Source organism: Notechis scutatus, chromosome 16, assembly GCF_049901735.1.
Source record: "Notechis scutatus isolate UNSWTSFEM ecotype Mainland chromosome 16, rNotScu1.2, whole genome shotgun sequence".
Classification (NCBI taxonomy): domain Eukaryota; kingdom Metazoa; phylum Chordata; class Lepidosauria; order Squamata; family Elapidae; genus Notechis; species Notechis scutatus.
Window position 1 is genome coordinate 560668 of NC_142024.1, and position 15472 is coordinate 576139.

The window sequence follows — 15472 nt, forward strand, 5'->3', positions numbered from 1 at the left end:
ACCTGGAAAATAAGCCCTATCATGATTGTTTCAGGATGCTCGTAATATAAGCCCAACCCCCAGAATAAGCCCCAGTTACGATTGTTAGCCAGACGGCTGCGTTTAGTACCATCATTTGGAGGTCTTCAAGAAGAAGATACTGGGCCGACACTTGTCCAGGGTGGTAGAAGGTCTCCCGCCTGAGCCAGGGGTTGGACTAGAAGACCTCCAGGGCCCCCTCCAACTCTGTGATTCTGTAATTCAGATCTTCTCCATCCAAGGCCCGAGTCGTGTGCCCTGTTTTCTTATCTTCCCTCTCCGCTTGGACTTGAATGACAGGCCATGAAGACGGAGCCATCCCCAACTTGATGTTGACTTCAGATGACTGTTAATCAATCCTCGCGTCCACCGATGTTTGAAACGGCGGCCTTGATTTCGCTACGATTTAATTGGAGCTGATGGTTGGGAAATGAACTGGAAGACTAACGTGCCAGGTGGATGATGGGGCATCTGGGGAAGGCAGGGATGCTTCTCTTATAAGGAGAGTGGGGTCTGCATGTTTCGGCGGATCTACCAGGGACCCTGTCCATCCGCGCTTCTAAAACCGGTTTGGATAGAATCCCTTGGAGTCTTTGGTGGGACTAACCTTCCCCTCCTTTCTCTGCTTTAATCTCATGTCATCAAAGGTCTGGCCAGCTTTTCTCAACCGTGGCGACTTGAAGACAGGTGGACTTCAAACTCCCAGAATTGTAGGAGGTAGAAGAGATTCCAGGTGGACCTTAGCCTCTCTCCTTTAGAGTAACCTCTCCGGTGCTCAATTTCTGGTGCTCCTGAAGAAAGAAGAGGACGAGGTAGTTTTTCAAAGTAGCGAGTAGCTTTTCCATCTGGTTCCTGCAACCGTTCATCATGCGTGGACAGCCTGAGACCAGAATGAATGAAGTCAAGGAGCAAGAGTGTCATCTAGACCAGGGGTCTCCAACCTTGGTAACTAAGACTTGTGGATTTCAACTCCCAGAATTGGCTGAGGATTCTGGGAGTTGAAGTCCACAAGTCTTAAAGTTACCAAGGTTGGAGACCCCTGGTCTAGACTTAGCAGTTATGGTGGCTACCATGCAGTTGACTTTCTGGGGGCCCCAAAAGGATCATCTTGATCCCTGCCCCAATGTAGCTTCTTGATTCAGCTTCCTTCGCTTTTTTCCTGATTCTTTTTTGGTGTGAATTCCATTTTTCCTCCTCATTCCTGAGTTCGTTACTTCCGTGGCTGGCATTTGTTTTCCAACAGCCCAATCAATCTCTCGCTGCCTAAGCCACAATTCATATTCTAACTGGGTGCCTTTTCTTTTGGAAACGATATCGTTCAGCATTAATTTGTTTATGAATCAAGCTGTCTGCTCTGGACTTGGCCCTCATTCATTCCTTAACCAGCCAGCCAGGCGTTTCCTTAAGTAAGTGGTGGCACGTAGGAGGAGGCCCCGTCCGAGGAAGGAGGCCACGTTCTCCAGGTCCTGCTTCTTGAGTTAAGGAGGACACCAAGAGAGGGGAGGTTCTGGGACACATCGGGTGGGCTATGAGGGAGGGAACGACACTTCTTCGAACTTCTGTTTCTATCACCCCTTCCAAGGTTTGGATTTCAGGCACCTCCATTAATGGGGTGTGTGTGTGTGTGTGTCTTCTTCACTCAAGAAGGAATTGGATGATTTATTGTTCCCCTAGGGATGGAGAGATAGGTGGAGGTAGGTACATAGGTAGGTAGGTAGAGATGGATGGATGGATGGATGGATGTAGAGAGATGATAGGTAGATGATAAACAAGATTGATAGAGATAGATAGACAGGCAGACAGACATAGAGAGTGAGTTGACAGGTAAATAGATGGCAGATATAGATATATTGCTAACTAGATCGATGGCTAGATAGACAGTGATAGGTAAATATAGATGACAAATAGATGATAGAGATAAATGATAATTATTGATAATAGATGATAGAAGTAGAGAGACATATAAATGACAGACAGATACATGGAGATAGTTGATAGATCAATAGGGATAGAGAATGGGAGAGTGACAGACAGACAGATATAAATGACAGAAACATGTAGACAGCAGATATATCAAGATAGATGATAGAGAGATGAGAGAGAGAGAGTGAGAGTGAGACATAGATAGATAGATAGATAGATAGATAGATAGATAGATAGATAGATAGATAGATGCAGATAGATGATAGATAGATGATAGATAGATAGATAGATAGATAGATAGATAGATAAATAGATGATAGATAGATAGATAGATAGATAGATAGATAGATGATAGATAGATAGATGATAGATAGATAGATAGATAGATGATAGATAGATAGATAGATAGATAGATAGATAGATGATAGATAGATGATAGATAGATAGATAGATAGATAGATAGATAGATAGATGATAGATAGATAGATGATAGATGATAGATGATAGATTATAGATAGACAGATAGATGATAGATAGATGATAGATAGATAGATAGATAGATAGATAGATGCAGATAGATGATAGATAGATGATAGATAGATAGATAGATAGATAGATAGATAGATAGATAGATAGATAGATAGATAGATAGATGATAGATAGATAGATGATAGATAGATAAATAGATGATAGATAGATGATAGATAGATAGATAGATAGATAGATAGATAGATAGATGATAGATAGATAGATAGATGCAGATAGATGATAGATAGATGATAGATAGATAGATAGATAGATAGATAGATAGATAGATAGATAGATAGATAGATAGATGATAGATAGATAGATGATAGATAGATAAATAGATGATAGATAGATGATAGATAGATAGATAGATAGATAGATAGATAGATAGATGATAGATAGATAAATAGATGATAGATAGATGATAGATAGATAGATAGATAGATAGATAGATAGATAGATAGATGATAGATAGATAGATAGATAGATTGATAGATAGATAGATAGATAGATAGATAGATGCAGATAGATGATAGATAGATGATAGATAGATAGATAGATAGATAGATAGATAGATAGATAGATAGATAAATAGATGATAGATAGATAGATAGATAGATAGATAGATAGATAGATGATAGATAGATAGATGATAGATAGATAGATAGATGATAGATAGATGATAGATAGATAGATAGATAGATAGATAGATAGATAGATAGATGATAGATAGATAGATAGATAGATAGATAGATGATAGATAGATAGATAGATGATAGATAGATGATAGATAGATAGATAGATGATAGATAGATAGATAGATGATAGATAGATAGATAGATAGATAGATAGATAGATAGATAGATAGATAGATAGATGATAGATAGATAGATAGATAGATAGATAGATAGATGATAGATAGATAAATAGATGATAGATAGATAAATAGATGATAGATAGATAGATAGATAGATAGATAGATGATAGATAGATAAATAGATGATAGATAGATAAATAGATGATAGATAGATAGATAGATAGATAGATAGATAGATAGATAGATAGATAGATAGATAGATAGATAGATAGATAGATGATAGACAGATAGATGATAGATAGATAGATAAATAGATGCAGATAGATGATAGATAGATAAATAGATGATAGATAGATAAATAGATGATAGATAGATAGATAGATAGATAGGTGCAGATAGATAGATAGATAGATAGATAGATAGATAGATAGATAGATAGATAGATAGATAGATAGATGCAGATAGATGATAGATAGATAGATAAATAGATGATAGATAGATAAATAGATGATAGATAGATAAATAGATGATAGATAGATAGATAGATAGATAGATAGATAGATAGATGATAGATAGATAGATGCAGATAGATAGATAGGTGCAGATAGATAGATAGATAGATAGATAGATAGATAGATAGATAGATGATGAGATTCTCTATAGCACATAGCAACCTTCCTTGCCAGAGCTACACTGGGCCCTCAGAAGCGGATGGGAGAAACCTCCAGGCCATCGTCCACTCCCAAGGAGCCCCCCAAAGGCTCAGAGGTCCCAGGTGCGCCCACCTGCCCCCCCCCCCTTTGCATAATCCATCCCCTTGGCGTGCCCGTCTCTCTTGCGCTTGTTCCCTCTGCCCTATTTCTCTGCTGGCCGTGTTTGCAATGCAGATGAGCTGAAGGCAACAGTCAGGCCTCATTAGAAACCCTGGTGCTCCGCGCATTGTTGCTCGGCTTGCCGCCTCTGATCAAGGAAGCCCCCTCCCCTGTTTTGGGGGAGGGAGGAGGGGCTCTGTGGAGGCGTTTCTGACTGATAAGAATAAGCCCAGGCTCTGGCTGGTGAGATAGCACCTCCTGATTTGCACATGTTCCTTTAATACGCTCTAATAAAACCCCTAATCCAATTGCTATTTATAAATGGATGCAGAACGAGAGAAGGAGATAATTCACAGAGACAGGGTGTGTTAAAAGCCTCTCTCTCTTTTTTGGGGGGGTGGGGGTTGGGGGGGGAGAAATAGAAACATATTTGAATAGGAGAGGTAATTATGTTCAGATAAGAGCATGTCAGGAGGGAAACAGAAACATCGAAGCGGGTGGGGTTTTGGGGTGTTTATTTGCATTAGTTAAATCACATTAGGGTGGGGGCTAATTTTCCCATTAGCTCCTTTGGGGAAGGGATGAAATATTAGCTTTGACTGGCTGTGGAGGGAGGGGGGGGGTAGGACCGCAAAGATTGGAAGCGTCTCAGGTGGAAAGGATAGAAGAGAAGAGAAAAGAAGGGGAGGAGAGGAGAGGAGGGAGGGAAAGGAAAGGAAAAGGAAGGAAAAGGGAGAGGGAGGGAAAGGAGGAAGGAACAGGAAGGGAGGGAGGAAGATGCTTATAAAATGTTACTAATTTAACAACTGCAGTGATTCATTTAACAGGTTAAAAACGTCATAAAATGGGGTAAAGCTCATTCACTTAGCAAACGTCTCACTTAGCAACAGAAACGTTGAGTTCAGTTGTGTTCGTAAATCAAGGACTTCCTTTTCCCCCCCCTCTCTGCCTGCGATGCCTGAAGAGCTTAACCACAGGCAGGAAAGAAGTTGTAAAAACAGATTGGTCACCTGGGTGACCTGCCATACGACCAAGATGGACAAGGCAGCCTTGCGGTCGTAAGTCGAGGACTGCCTGCCTTGGAGAGTATCCCCCCCTTGGTGATTCTCTCGCTGGCGTTGGAAACTTTCTGCCCTTCGTGTCCCCCGGTAATTACAAGCGAGGAAGGAGAGTTATAAGCATCATCTGTAATAAACAGACGCCCCCCCCCACCCCCCCACTTGCTGGCTGCAGAAGCCACGGACCTGCAGGGACGGCGGCCCAGTAATTAAATGCATAAATCCAGACCGGGATTAGGGGGAAGTCTAAGGTGTTGTAGAAGGTGACCCTGCCGTTAAGTGAGAGCGGAAGGCCCGGGGGAGAGAAAGAAAGAAAGGGAGACGAGTGGGAAAGTTTGAGAAAATGTGTTAGTGATACTCCACCGATCATACACAGCTCAGGAATTCCTTCCTTCCCAAACATTAAAACCAACCCTAACAGAGAGCTGTTTTTCCAAATTAATTGCCATTTTAGTTCACATCCGCTCCCTGCAGTGTTGAGGCTGATAGAAAGACTCTTTCAGGGGCCTGAAAACATTGAGTTGCTAGAGGTGCAAATGGCGGAGTCACCGGGGTGAGGAGGGACGGGGAGGTGGGTGCAGAGGCATCCTGAGCAGCCCAGAAGGGCCTGGAGCTCCTGGTGTCCTTGGCTGCTCTTCACGCTGCTTTTCACACTTACTTTGCTATCAGGTGAAAAAAAATATGGCACAATTAATAGCAATGTGTCAGCATAAATTAGTGCTATGAGGAGGAATTATGATTTCTCTTTCTTCTCTTCTCCTTCTCTTCCTCCTCCTCCATCTCCATTTCTTCCAACTTCTGCTCTTCCTCTCTTCTTTGCAAACCCCACCCCCTTCTATTGTAGTACTGATGATGTAACCTAGCTGGGTCATGAAATGTCTGCAGGAAAACCACTAAGGACCATACAGTCTCCTCCTCCTCCTCCACTTCCCTCCTGAAATGGGGCTTCGGTTGCTGATATTCACCGGAAAAGCCCCTTTCGCTGGAGCGGAAGAAGTTCAAAGCTTCCGCCTCCTGTTGCCAATTCTCCCCTTTTCAAGCCCAGGAAGCTGCCAGATACCCAGCCAACTCTGTCCCTGGCTCCGCCTCCTCCGGGCGACTTCACGGTGATGTCATCGGGTGATGTCACCTGAAACTTTGGGCTCTTTGGGGAGACGGTCGGAATAAATAGCCATTTTGCAAGTTGGGGTGTTTGAAATGGGGTGTCTTCTCCACCCGTCAAAAGGAATATTTTCCACCCCAAAATCAGGCAGAGGAAGCAAATGAAATTGATTTCTTGTAGTTACCAAAGTTAACTTTTTTTTAAAAAAGGAAATATATAAAAAGAAGTGATGGAAAAGGAAACAGATCAAACCCATATTTTCCTCCCTCCCTCCCCTACAATTTCACAACGTAGCATGTCTGCCTTCAGATGAAAATGGATGTTCAAAGACTTTTGCTGATCTTTTTTTCCCTTCCCAGAGAGAAATATTGTCTTTTAAGGAGTGGCAGAAGGAACCACTGAGGAAAAGGAGTGGGGAACGGAGGCAGGGGAACGGGGTGGACATCTCCTCCCTGTCTCTGGGTTATAAAGACAATATAATTTTTAGCAGGTTAAAAAAATGGATCTTTGCGCTTCTTCTTTGGCAAACTTTTCACGATTGCAAAAGAAACCTCCGGCCTCGTTTAATGCCTGAGCAAAGCCGGCTGAATCCCTCCGTTCTTCCTTTTCTCGTGGGAGCTGTGACAACCCCTCGTCCAGGGGGGAGGGGGGGAGGGGCGTTGTGTTATTTTGCACAACCTGTGCTAAATAAACAGGACAGCCCCATGAACAAAAAAAAAAAAAAAAAGGCTTCGGAAGATAATGTGATTCTCCACGGCCTCGGCTTGTGCGCGCCTTCGCATTTGATGTGCGGTAGGAAAACACGGGGAGATAAATGGCTTAATTGGAATCAATATTAATTTTGTGCCGTTTCACTTTCTTCCCCTCCCGCCAAGCCCTTCATGACAAATGCAATTATTCCTGGCCTAGTTTTGTTTGGAGGAGCTAAACAAATCCCCAACAACTTTGCACAGTCAGATCATGCGGGTCGTGCTGGGAAGATACAGGAAGTCGTCAACTTACAACCGTTGGTTTGCCAGAATAACAGGGCTGGGGGGGCCACCTTAGAGGTCTTCTAGTCCAACCCCTGATCGAGCAGGAGACCTCTACTGTCCCACTCTCTTCTTGAAGGCCTCCAGTGATGGAGCACCCACAGCTTCTGGAGGCAAGCTGTTCCACTGGTTAATTGTTCTGACTGTCAGGAAATTAGTTCCGGGTTGCTTCTCTCCTTGATGAGTTTCCATCGGTTGCTTCTCGTCCTGCCTTCTGAGGCTTTGGAGGATAAGTTGACCCCCTTCTTCTCTGTGGCAGCCCCCCAAATATTGGAAGATGCTCTCATGTCTCCCCTGGTCCTTCTTTTCATTAAACTAGGCCTCCCCAATTCCTGCAAACCATTCTTCCTATGTTTTAGCCTCCAGTCTTCTAGTCCTCTTGGTTGCTCTTCTCTGCTCTCTTTTCGAGAGACTCAACCTCTTCTCCGTATTGTGGAGACCAAACCTGGCACCAAATGTGGGCATCTCATGACACAAACAATTGCAGAGAGTCGCGTGGAGTGGAAGCGCAGAAGAAGCTGTCAGCCAGGACAAATGGCGGGCGTGAGAGAAGGTAGTCAGATGGTGGCCACCACCGCTTGGCTGAAGCTGGGAATCACGGATGGCGCCTCCTTCTTAACATAAAGGCCGCTGTGAAGATCATCTTGTGGACGCTCCTCTTTAAGACATGCCTGTGATTTGAGCAGAGCCGGGTTATAAATATGGACGTGTTCAGGATTGATAGGTCTTTGTTCTTGACATACAGAAGTGTCTTTTTTGGGGGGAGGGGAATTGTTTGGGAAGCAGTGAAGGTCCCTTTAGGTCACTCAGGCCCTGAATATCTGACACTTTTGGACAAAGGATGAATCTTCTGCCTCCAGGCAGTTCTCACCCGTTACAGAACTTGATGCCCCAAGATCCCTCGGCCTCTGGAGCTGAAGGAGCTCTCCTTTTCTGCTGATCCCCGGCCTTGTCCTGGGTTGGACCTCATAAAGCCCTCAACCCTTCTCTCTCCTGGTGGAGCAGTGCCCGTAACACGTGAGTTGGTGAGGAAGTCTCCCCTGGGGAAACCAGTCTGCCTCCAGCTTGGAAGGAGGTTTTCTCCTGACGGTGCACCACTGCCCTATCTCCTGCTCCCAGTTCCCCGTTCCTCTCTTTGTTCTTCCTTCCTTTCTTTCCCCCTGCCTCATCAAAGCCGAGTTTGTCTCCTTGCATGACAAACAAGTCCATCCATCACCGGCGATTCATTCAGGCTTGGAAGGTGTCCTCTGATGGACAGGTGCCAGGTGGCAGCTGAGCCTCATCGACCGAGATACAGCTGCCATCATGAAACGTTAATTTGATTTCCAACCAGGGCCGTCTCACATCCCTCTTCCACCAGGGGAAGCAGCTGGCGTGGGACAGGCGTGTGGAAGGGGTGTGTGTGTGTGTGTGTGTGTCTCCACTGGAGAAGAAGAACTCTTTTTTTTTTTCCCAGAGCTCTGCAAATGTCTTGGAGTTCCTCAAGAGTTTTGAAGCAGATAGAAAGTTCACAGGCCCAGCAGTTCTCCTCATGCCAACCTTCAGCTTGGTTATTATTCATAGAAGGCCGCTTCCTTCCTCTTGAGTCATCGTCTCTTTCACTAGATCTTTCTCAATAGGGGTTCCTCACCGCCAAGAACTTGGAGAAGTAGGGCAGTGCTGGAACGTCTACTGAAGTTGGCTTTTCTGGATGAAAGATGGGGGCTGGAGTTCCTACCAAAGGGGAAAGATGGAGCCCCATCCGGAAATAGGTCGCCTCTCATGATTTGTGGGCAGGTGAAGGTTAGTAGAACCTTTGAGGAGATTTAATCGGGAACGGCTGCGGGTACTCCGTCCCTTGAGAAGAGACTGGAATTCTGCTTCCATCCCTCCATTTCACCCAGAGGTTGCTGGAGATCATGTAGTTCCTCCACCTCAAGAACTTTCTGACGGTTCAATTCCAAGTTGGGGAGAAGATAGAAAGTAACTTGAGTCAATGCCATCGATCCATGTTGGAGGACTCACACAGGGAGTGTCCAGAGAAGACATCATGGTCAACCAGGTTGGAAGCATCTGCTGGGAAGAGCACAGCTGACCTATTTATGTACAGCGCTGTTGGCATGGAGCAAGCCGTGCCATCCTTCACTGCTGGAACGGATCCACTTCAATTATCTTAAGCTCCATTATTTACATTTTATGTTTACTTCCCTAGTCCTACAGGGTGTAGGACTAGAAAACCTTCAAAGCCCCTTCCAATTCTCCTCCTCCTCCTCTCGTTCTCCTCCCCTCCTCTTTCTCCTCCTCCTCTTACTTCTTCTCTCCTCCTTTTCCCCTACTCTTTCCTTCTCCTCTCCTTCTCTCCTTCTCCTTCTCTCCTACTCTTTCTTTCTCTTCTTCTCCTCCTCCACTACCTCCTCTTCCTCTTCTTCCTCCTCCTCCTTTATTGTGCTTCTCCTGAAGAACAGATTTTGAGGTTCTGAATATGAAATCAGTCCACAATGTTCGATATTTTTTACCTTGCTTGGAATTAATGAAGAGGATTTGTTCCGATCTCCAGCCAGAGATGATGATAAGATGTCAGTACTTCATCGTGGGGTTACCGATGGCTTTCCTAGTAATTAGTTTTATTCCTCCAGTATCTTCTCTTGTTAGCTTCTGAGCAGAGTATCGATTTACCAAATGATCTTGATGACAAGGGTTTCAGTCAAGCGGCTGGTCTCCACTGGGGCCTTTAATTCCTTTTTTCCACCAGACAATCGATTTATGGATTCAGGTTTTTTCTTCTTCTGGATATTGCAAATATCGAGGGTGTTTAATTGCATTTGATAAGAAATATTGAATGAAGAGGAAGAGGTGGAGCTGTGGAACAAACTCAGTTAAGGACGTCAGATTATTCTGACTTCGACTGTAGTCGCACCACAAGCTTCATTGGGTCAGAAGAGACCAAACATTTGAACAACGTGGACTTGTTGAGCAGAAGGATTGAAAGGGAACTTGAAGGTCATCTAGTGCCTCCAGAAGTTTGATTTCAAATTCAAATTCTGCTTTATCTTCTCTAAGGTTCACTTCAGTGATGATATTACAACCAACGGTCTTCTATGTATGCCAGGCTAGAGTGTAATCTGGAGCAGATCTCAATAACTATCTATCAGATGCCTGGAATATTCTTCATGGTGGACCTGTAGATGTTCCTCATGGTGCCCTGAAGATGTTTTTCTTGGTGGACCTGTAGATACTCTTGGAACCCATCTCTTCTATCCAGCCGAGTTGCCAGGGAGCTATATCTGAAGAGTTAGCTAAACCTTTTCCTTCTTTCTTCTCTGTTTCTCTCCTCTTTCAATTGCATCCTTCTTCAGGAAACATGCCATCCTCGGGAACACAACGACTTCACAATATTGGCACCTTGACAATGCAATCAGATGGCAGCTCCATCAAAGCTGCCATCCTTCCGGCCTCAAGTGAAACTCTTTTTATGTATGGGTGGGAAGATCGTCACAACAGATTGCACTTCTATTAAAAAATTCACGGAGTGAAACAAAACGGATTTAACTTGAGGTGGACAAGGCGGCACTTTATAATTACACATTTTGACCACACAGTCACATCTCTGCGGTAACCGAGTTGTTATTAATACGATAAATGTCCCGATGTACTTTCTCGATCAGATAAATTCATATATTTTGTTGTTGTTTATCTCTCGGTCTTCAAGCAGACACAGATTCGTTTCAAACCCCAGATTTTCACCAGAGACGGATCTATGTGGGCATGCGCAGCTGGTTTATGAAGTGTGAGCATGTCCATAAACAGCCAAAAGAGCCCATAAAAGGCATTATTGATTAAGCTGTTGTCTTTAGAAAAGGACAAATCCATGCCAGGGATGATAAAAACTAATTGCAAATAAAACAGCCAATATTATGTAGCCGGGGTGTAAATCTGGGTTTTTCTGGTGGCCACACTTGGAAAAAACACACAACGGAGCCTGACGTTTTCATACAACAAGGGACCTTAGAGGTCTTCTAGTCTAACCCACTGCTCAAGCAGGAGACTTTAAGAAACAGGACAGCCATTTGTCCAGAATGACACAGGGTCTCTTGCTTGAACAAAGTTGGACTAGACAACCTCCAGGGTCCCTTCCGACTCTTGTTATTCTGCATTCTGAATATGTTGGGGGATCTTTGTGGCTCCGTTCGAGAAAGAAGGGTGTTGCTTTTCACGTCACTGGTTTAAACCTACTCAGGATATGCAAGGAAGGCATAACGGTGGCCTACCATTCGAGTCCAGCTTTTGAGATAATCTAATTAAACAAGGTTATAGATATTTGCTTCTCTGTCTATATGGCATTGTTTTGTTAATTGTTTCATTAAGGAAATGGGGAAAGAAAGAAAGAAAGAAAGAAAGAAAGAAAGAAAGAAAGAAAGAAAGAAAGAAAGAAAGAAAGAAAGAAAGAAAGAAAGAAAGAAAGAAAGAAAGAAAGAAAGAAAGAAAGAAAGAATTGTCTCAGCCTCTCGGGAGATTTCTTGGGTCTTTAGGCCATAAAGGCCCATTGACTGTTCCAGCCCATCTCACATCTCGATAACACACACACACACACCCAAAAAAATTAATCATGGGATGGTTGACAAGCTTAGAGAACGTTAATCATATCACAAAGGATTTTTGGCATGGTTTCCAAACAGCTCCTCAAGGGATCTGGCCACAGGCCTGTAGGAGAAGGAGATAAACATGGTGGGAAAAGTGGTAGAACTGGAATTCAGGGCAACCAATTGGAGCCCTGTGGTCTATTTTGTGTTGAGTTGTTGGACAATTTCATTCCCTGAACAGCATTTAAGGGATGAGTATGCAACGATCTTTTTGCTGACTTCCAGATTGATGGTGAAAGATTGAATGAAGAAAGATGCAACCTGCTGTCCTTCCTTTGAGGGGCACTGTAACGCTGGAGAAACATCTGGAGAACTTCTCCACCACCTGAGTCTTCTTGAAGGGAGAAATACCCTATTGAAATGGAAGGAAGTCCTTCTGGTGACAGGTTGCTATGGGCTTGTGGGTGGTGCACATGTGTGTGTAGGCACTCAAAGGAAGTCCCTGGGGCCTCTGTGGGAGCCAACGCCTGGCTGGTCTACCGGTGGGAGAACACCATCTGGAGACAGGATTATAATTAGAGAGGCACGTAATTAGCTTTTTGAAATCTCTGAGTTGTGATTTGTCTGTAGATCTTTGGAGAGAGGCTTTGAGAAGGAAAGAGAAGGCCTCCACTTCTCCGCTAAAGAAGGACAAGATCTCCACCTTGAAAAGTTCTACCTTATCTACCTTCTCCTGAATGCACGTCCTGCTAAACCTTGGCTGGGTTGACCTCACAGCTTCTCTTCTCTTTGATGTATCTCCACAAGAGATAATGTCCACTCTACCCTCTCGTGAACTCTTGCCATGGATCTGTGGGCTTCTTGAGAACAAGATGAGGGGCCACCAGCTTTTAATAGGTCCAAGGAAGTCCACTCTACCCGTGTCGGTGTCTGTTTGGGTGGGCCGAAAGAGAGAAGGAAGAGAAGTGGAAGGAATGCCTAATGTTTATAAGGTTGGACGTTTGGCTAGAATAAAACTCATGTTCTTCTAAGTTCTCATCCTTCAGTCTTCTCAGTGGCCTACAAGAGCCTACAAGTTCCTGCCAAGTGTATTCTTGGAGACAAGCCACCCTCTTCTTGGTGATGGAGATGGATGGACCTTGGGAACAAGGACCTTCTGACTCCATCAATTGAGGTCCCAATTTGTCATCTTCACCCTTAGCTTTGGACCTTATCCCTTCATCAGTCATACACTTCACAACAGCACTTGTAAACTTCTACTTTTCTGGAGCTTCCTCCAAAACCAGCTTATTCTCTTCATTTTGTGGGAACTATTCCGATCATTCCTCCCTTTCAGGGTCTTAAATCTGCTGTTTTGCCCACTTATCTCCTGCAGAGAAGAAATCATCTACCCTGAGAACCAGGATATGTCAACTCTTGGTGGTCGCGCTTTGCGCGCATGCACACTTTGCGTACACACGTGCACCAAACACGCACTTTGCACAGGCGCAGAGGTGGTCTAACTTGCCTCCTGCAAGCCTGCACGATGCTGGTCGCTGCAGCAGCTGCCGCGCAAAGCAGCTGCGCTTTGAATTCTGGCCATAAAAGTGAGTATGGGAGCCCGGGCGGGCGGGTGGGCCAAACAGCAGCGAAGAGAACCGGTTCGGTCTCCACTGCTCATCGCCACTACCGGCTCTCCAGAACCGGGCAGAACCAGTCGAATACCACCACTGCCAGTTTGGTGTAGTGGTTAAGGTGGTGGCCTAAAACCAGGAGACGGTGAGTTCTAGTCCTGCCTTAGCCATGAAAATGGCAAGCTGACTTTGGTCCAACAATTGAACTATTTATTATAGATATTGATTATAAAAATATTCATTAATGTTTTGTGCATTTGTAGAACTGATATTATGATGCATTTATGACTTACATATTTTCTTTAGCTTGAGAAAGTAAGATATTCTACACTGTTGCTATTATCTGATTGTTCTGAATGCATATCTTTCCTATTTTTAGCTTCGTATCTTCTTTATTGTGAAACAAAAACAAAATATATCCTTTATTGTATCCCTATTGAAGACAGTTGAAAGTAACTTATTTTTTTTAATGTTATTTTTGGTGTGTTGCTTTTCCATCGCTTTAGAACATTCTCCCTGTTGTTCCTTATCCCCTTGAGTTATAATCCTCTTTTAATTTTATTTTATTTTTTTGAAACTGAATAACATTCTTAAAAATAAACACAACTGTTTCCTGAGCCTTATGCTAGCTTCTTTCCTCTCCACTCCAGTGGAGATATTAAAAACACAAAGTTAGCCACAGCAGATGCTGCATTGGGAAAGCAGGTGGTGTGCGAAACAGTGGGGAAAAAATGGGTAGGATTTACATCCTGGAAACTGACCAGCCAAGTATTTTGTTCCTCAAAAGCAGCCTTCAATAGCTCCGTTTTCCTTGCAGGAAACGGCGGCTGCCAACGACTCTCCCAGCTACAGATGGCCGGTGAACATCGTGAGCTCTGAAGTTCTAGCAAACTTTATTACAGTTTGCATCGAATCTGCAACCAGGACAAATGGGCAGAAATCTTGGATTCTCCGTCTCCCTCTCTCCCCTTCCCTCCCTCTCATTGGGCCTGCCATCTTGACTTCAGGAGAGAATGTTTACAGCTGAATGATGAACTGTGGGGTCCTTGGTGGTCTCTGAGCTGGGTGGTTTTCTCGCAGACGTTTCATGACCCCACGTGGCAACATCATCCGTGCTGGAAGGGAGAGGAGGAAGAGGAGGAAGAGGACTCGGGGGTCCTTTGTGCTGAGCTCTCCTGGAGAGGCTCAGAGGTTTTAGCAACGCAACCTTTATTAGAGTCAAATGCCCATAATCCACCGAGTTCGAGTTGATGGGACTTCTGTCTGACCTCTGTTTCAGAAGCCTGATTTTTTTTTAATGGAAAGTTGTTGTTTTTTTTAAAAAAAAATCTGTGGATCCAGACAATCGTTGGAGACCCCAGAGCTGCTTCGCACACCAAGATGTGGGGCACAGAGCTCCCTTCTCAACGTCACAGGAGATCCGGCTGGTGTAATGTCTTTATTTAGAGAAATAAATCACTCTCCGTGGTTTTTTCCCCCTCCTAACTGCCCGAGGCAGCTTACAAAAATTAAAAGCAACAATTCCATCAATAAAGGAGCTTAGAAACATTTGGGAGGGAACCCAGCCTGTGAAATCAATAAAATTGATTTTGAATTTAAATAGATTTAAAAACACGAGAAGGGACACAACCCACAGTGTTAAAAAATATAGGGAGGAGGGAGGCAGATGGACTCGTTTAGTGCTGACAACATTGAGGTCGCTAAGTCCTCCATGCCCAGCCCTTGGTCAAGGAGGCTTTGGTCTTCCTTTACCAAAACTTCTTTAAAAAAAAAAAAAAAGATTTTTAATAAAACGTTTGAGATTCTGTCCCCAGGCGAGCAGATAAATTTCTGAAATGGAGCGCCCACATTTCGATCTGCTGAAAAATTCCTCGTCTTCCTTGATTCCCGCAGAAGAACAACTCTGCCTTAATCCTGGTTTGAACTTTTCTTGGCGACCCTGGTTTAACAGATTAGCAGAGTTGAAAGGGACCTTGTGGGTCATCTAGTCCAACCCCCCGCCCAAGCAGGA

General features: G+C 44.0%; 1 protein-coding gene across 3 annotated transcripts in view; it reads left to right on the forward strand.

Annotated features, from left to right (window-relative positions):
• Nucleotides 1–15472, forward strand: part of NPHP4 (nephrocystin 4) — a 106619-nt gene that overhangs the window by 89014 nt on the left and 2133 nt on the right. The window contains exon 33 of one of the 3 annotated variants that reach the window (XM_087944520.1): nucleotides 6618–6712. The exons of the other annotated variants lie outside the window; for them this stretch is intronic. The gene's annotated coding sequence lies outside the window, so the exon portion shown is untranslated. Of the gene's footprint in view, nucleotides 1–6617; nucleotides 6713–15472 lie in introns of those variants that run through there. 3 annotated transcript variants of the gene reach the window in all.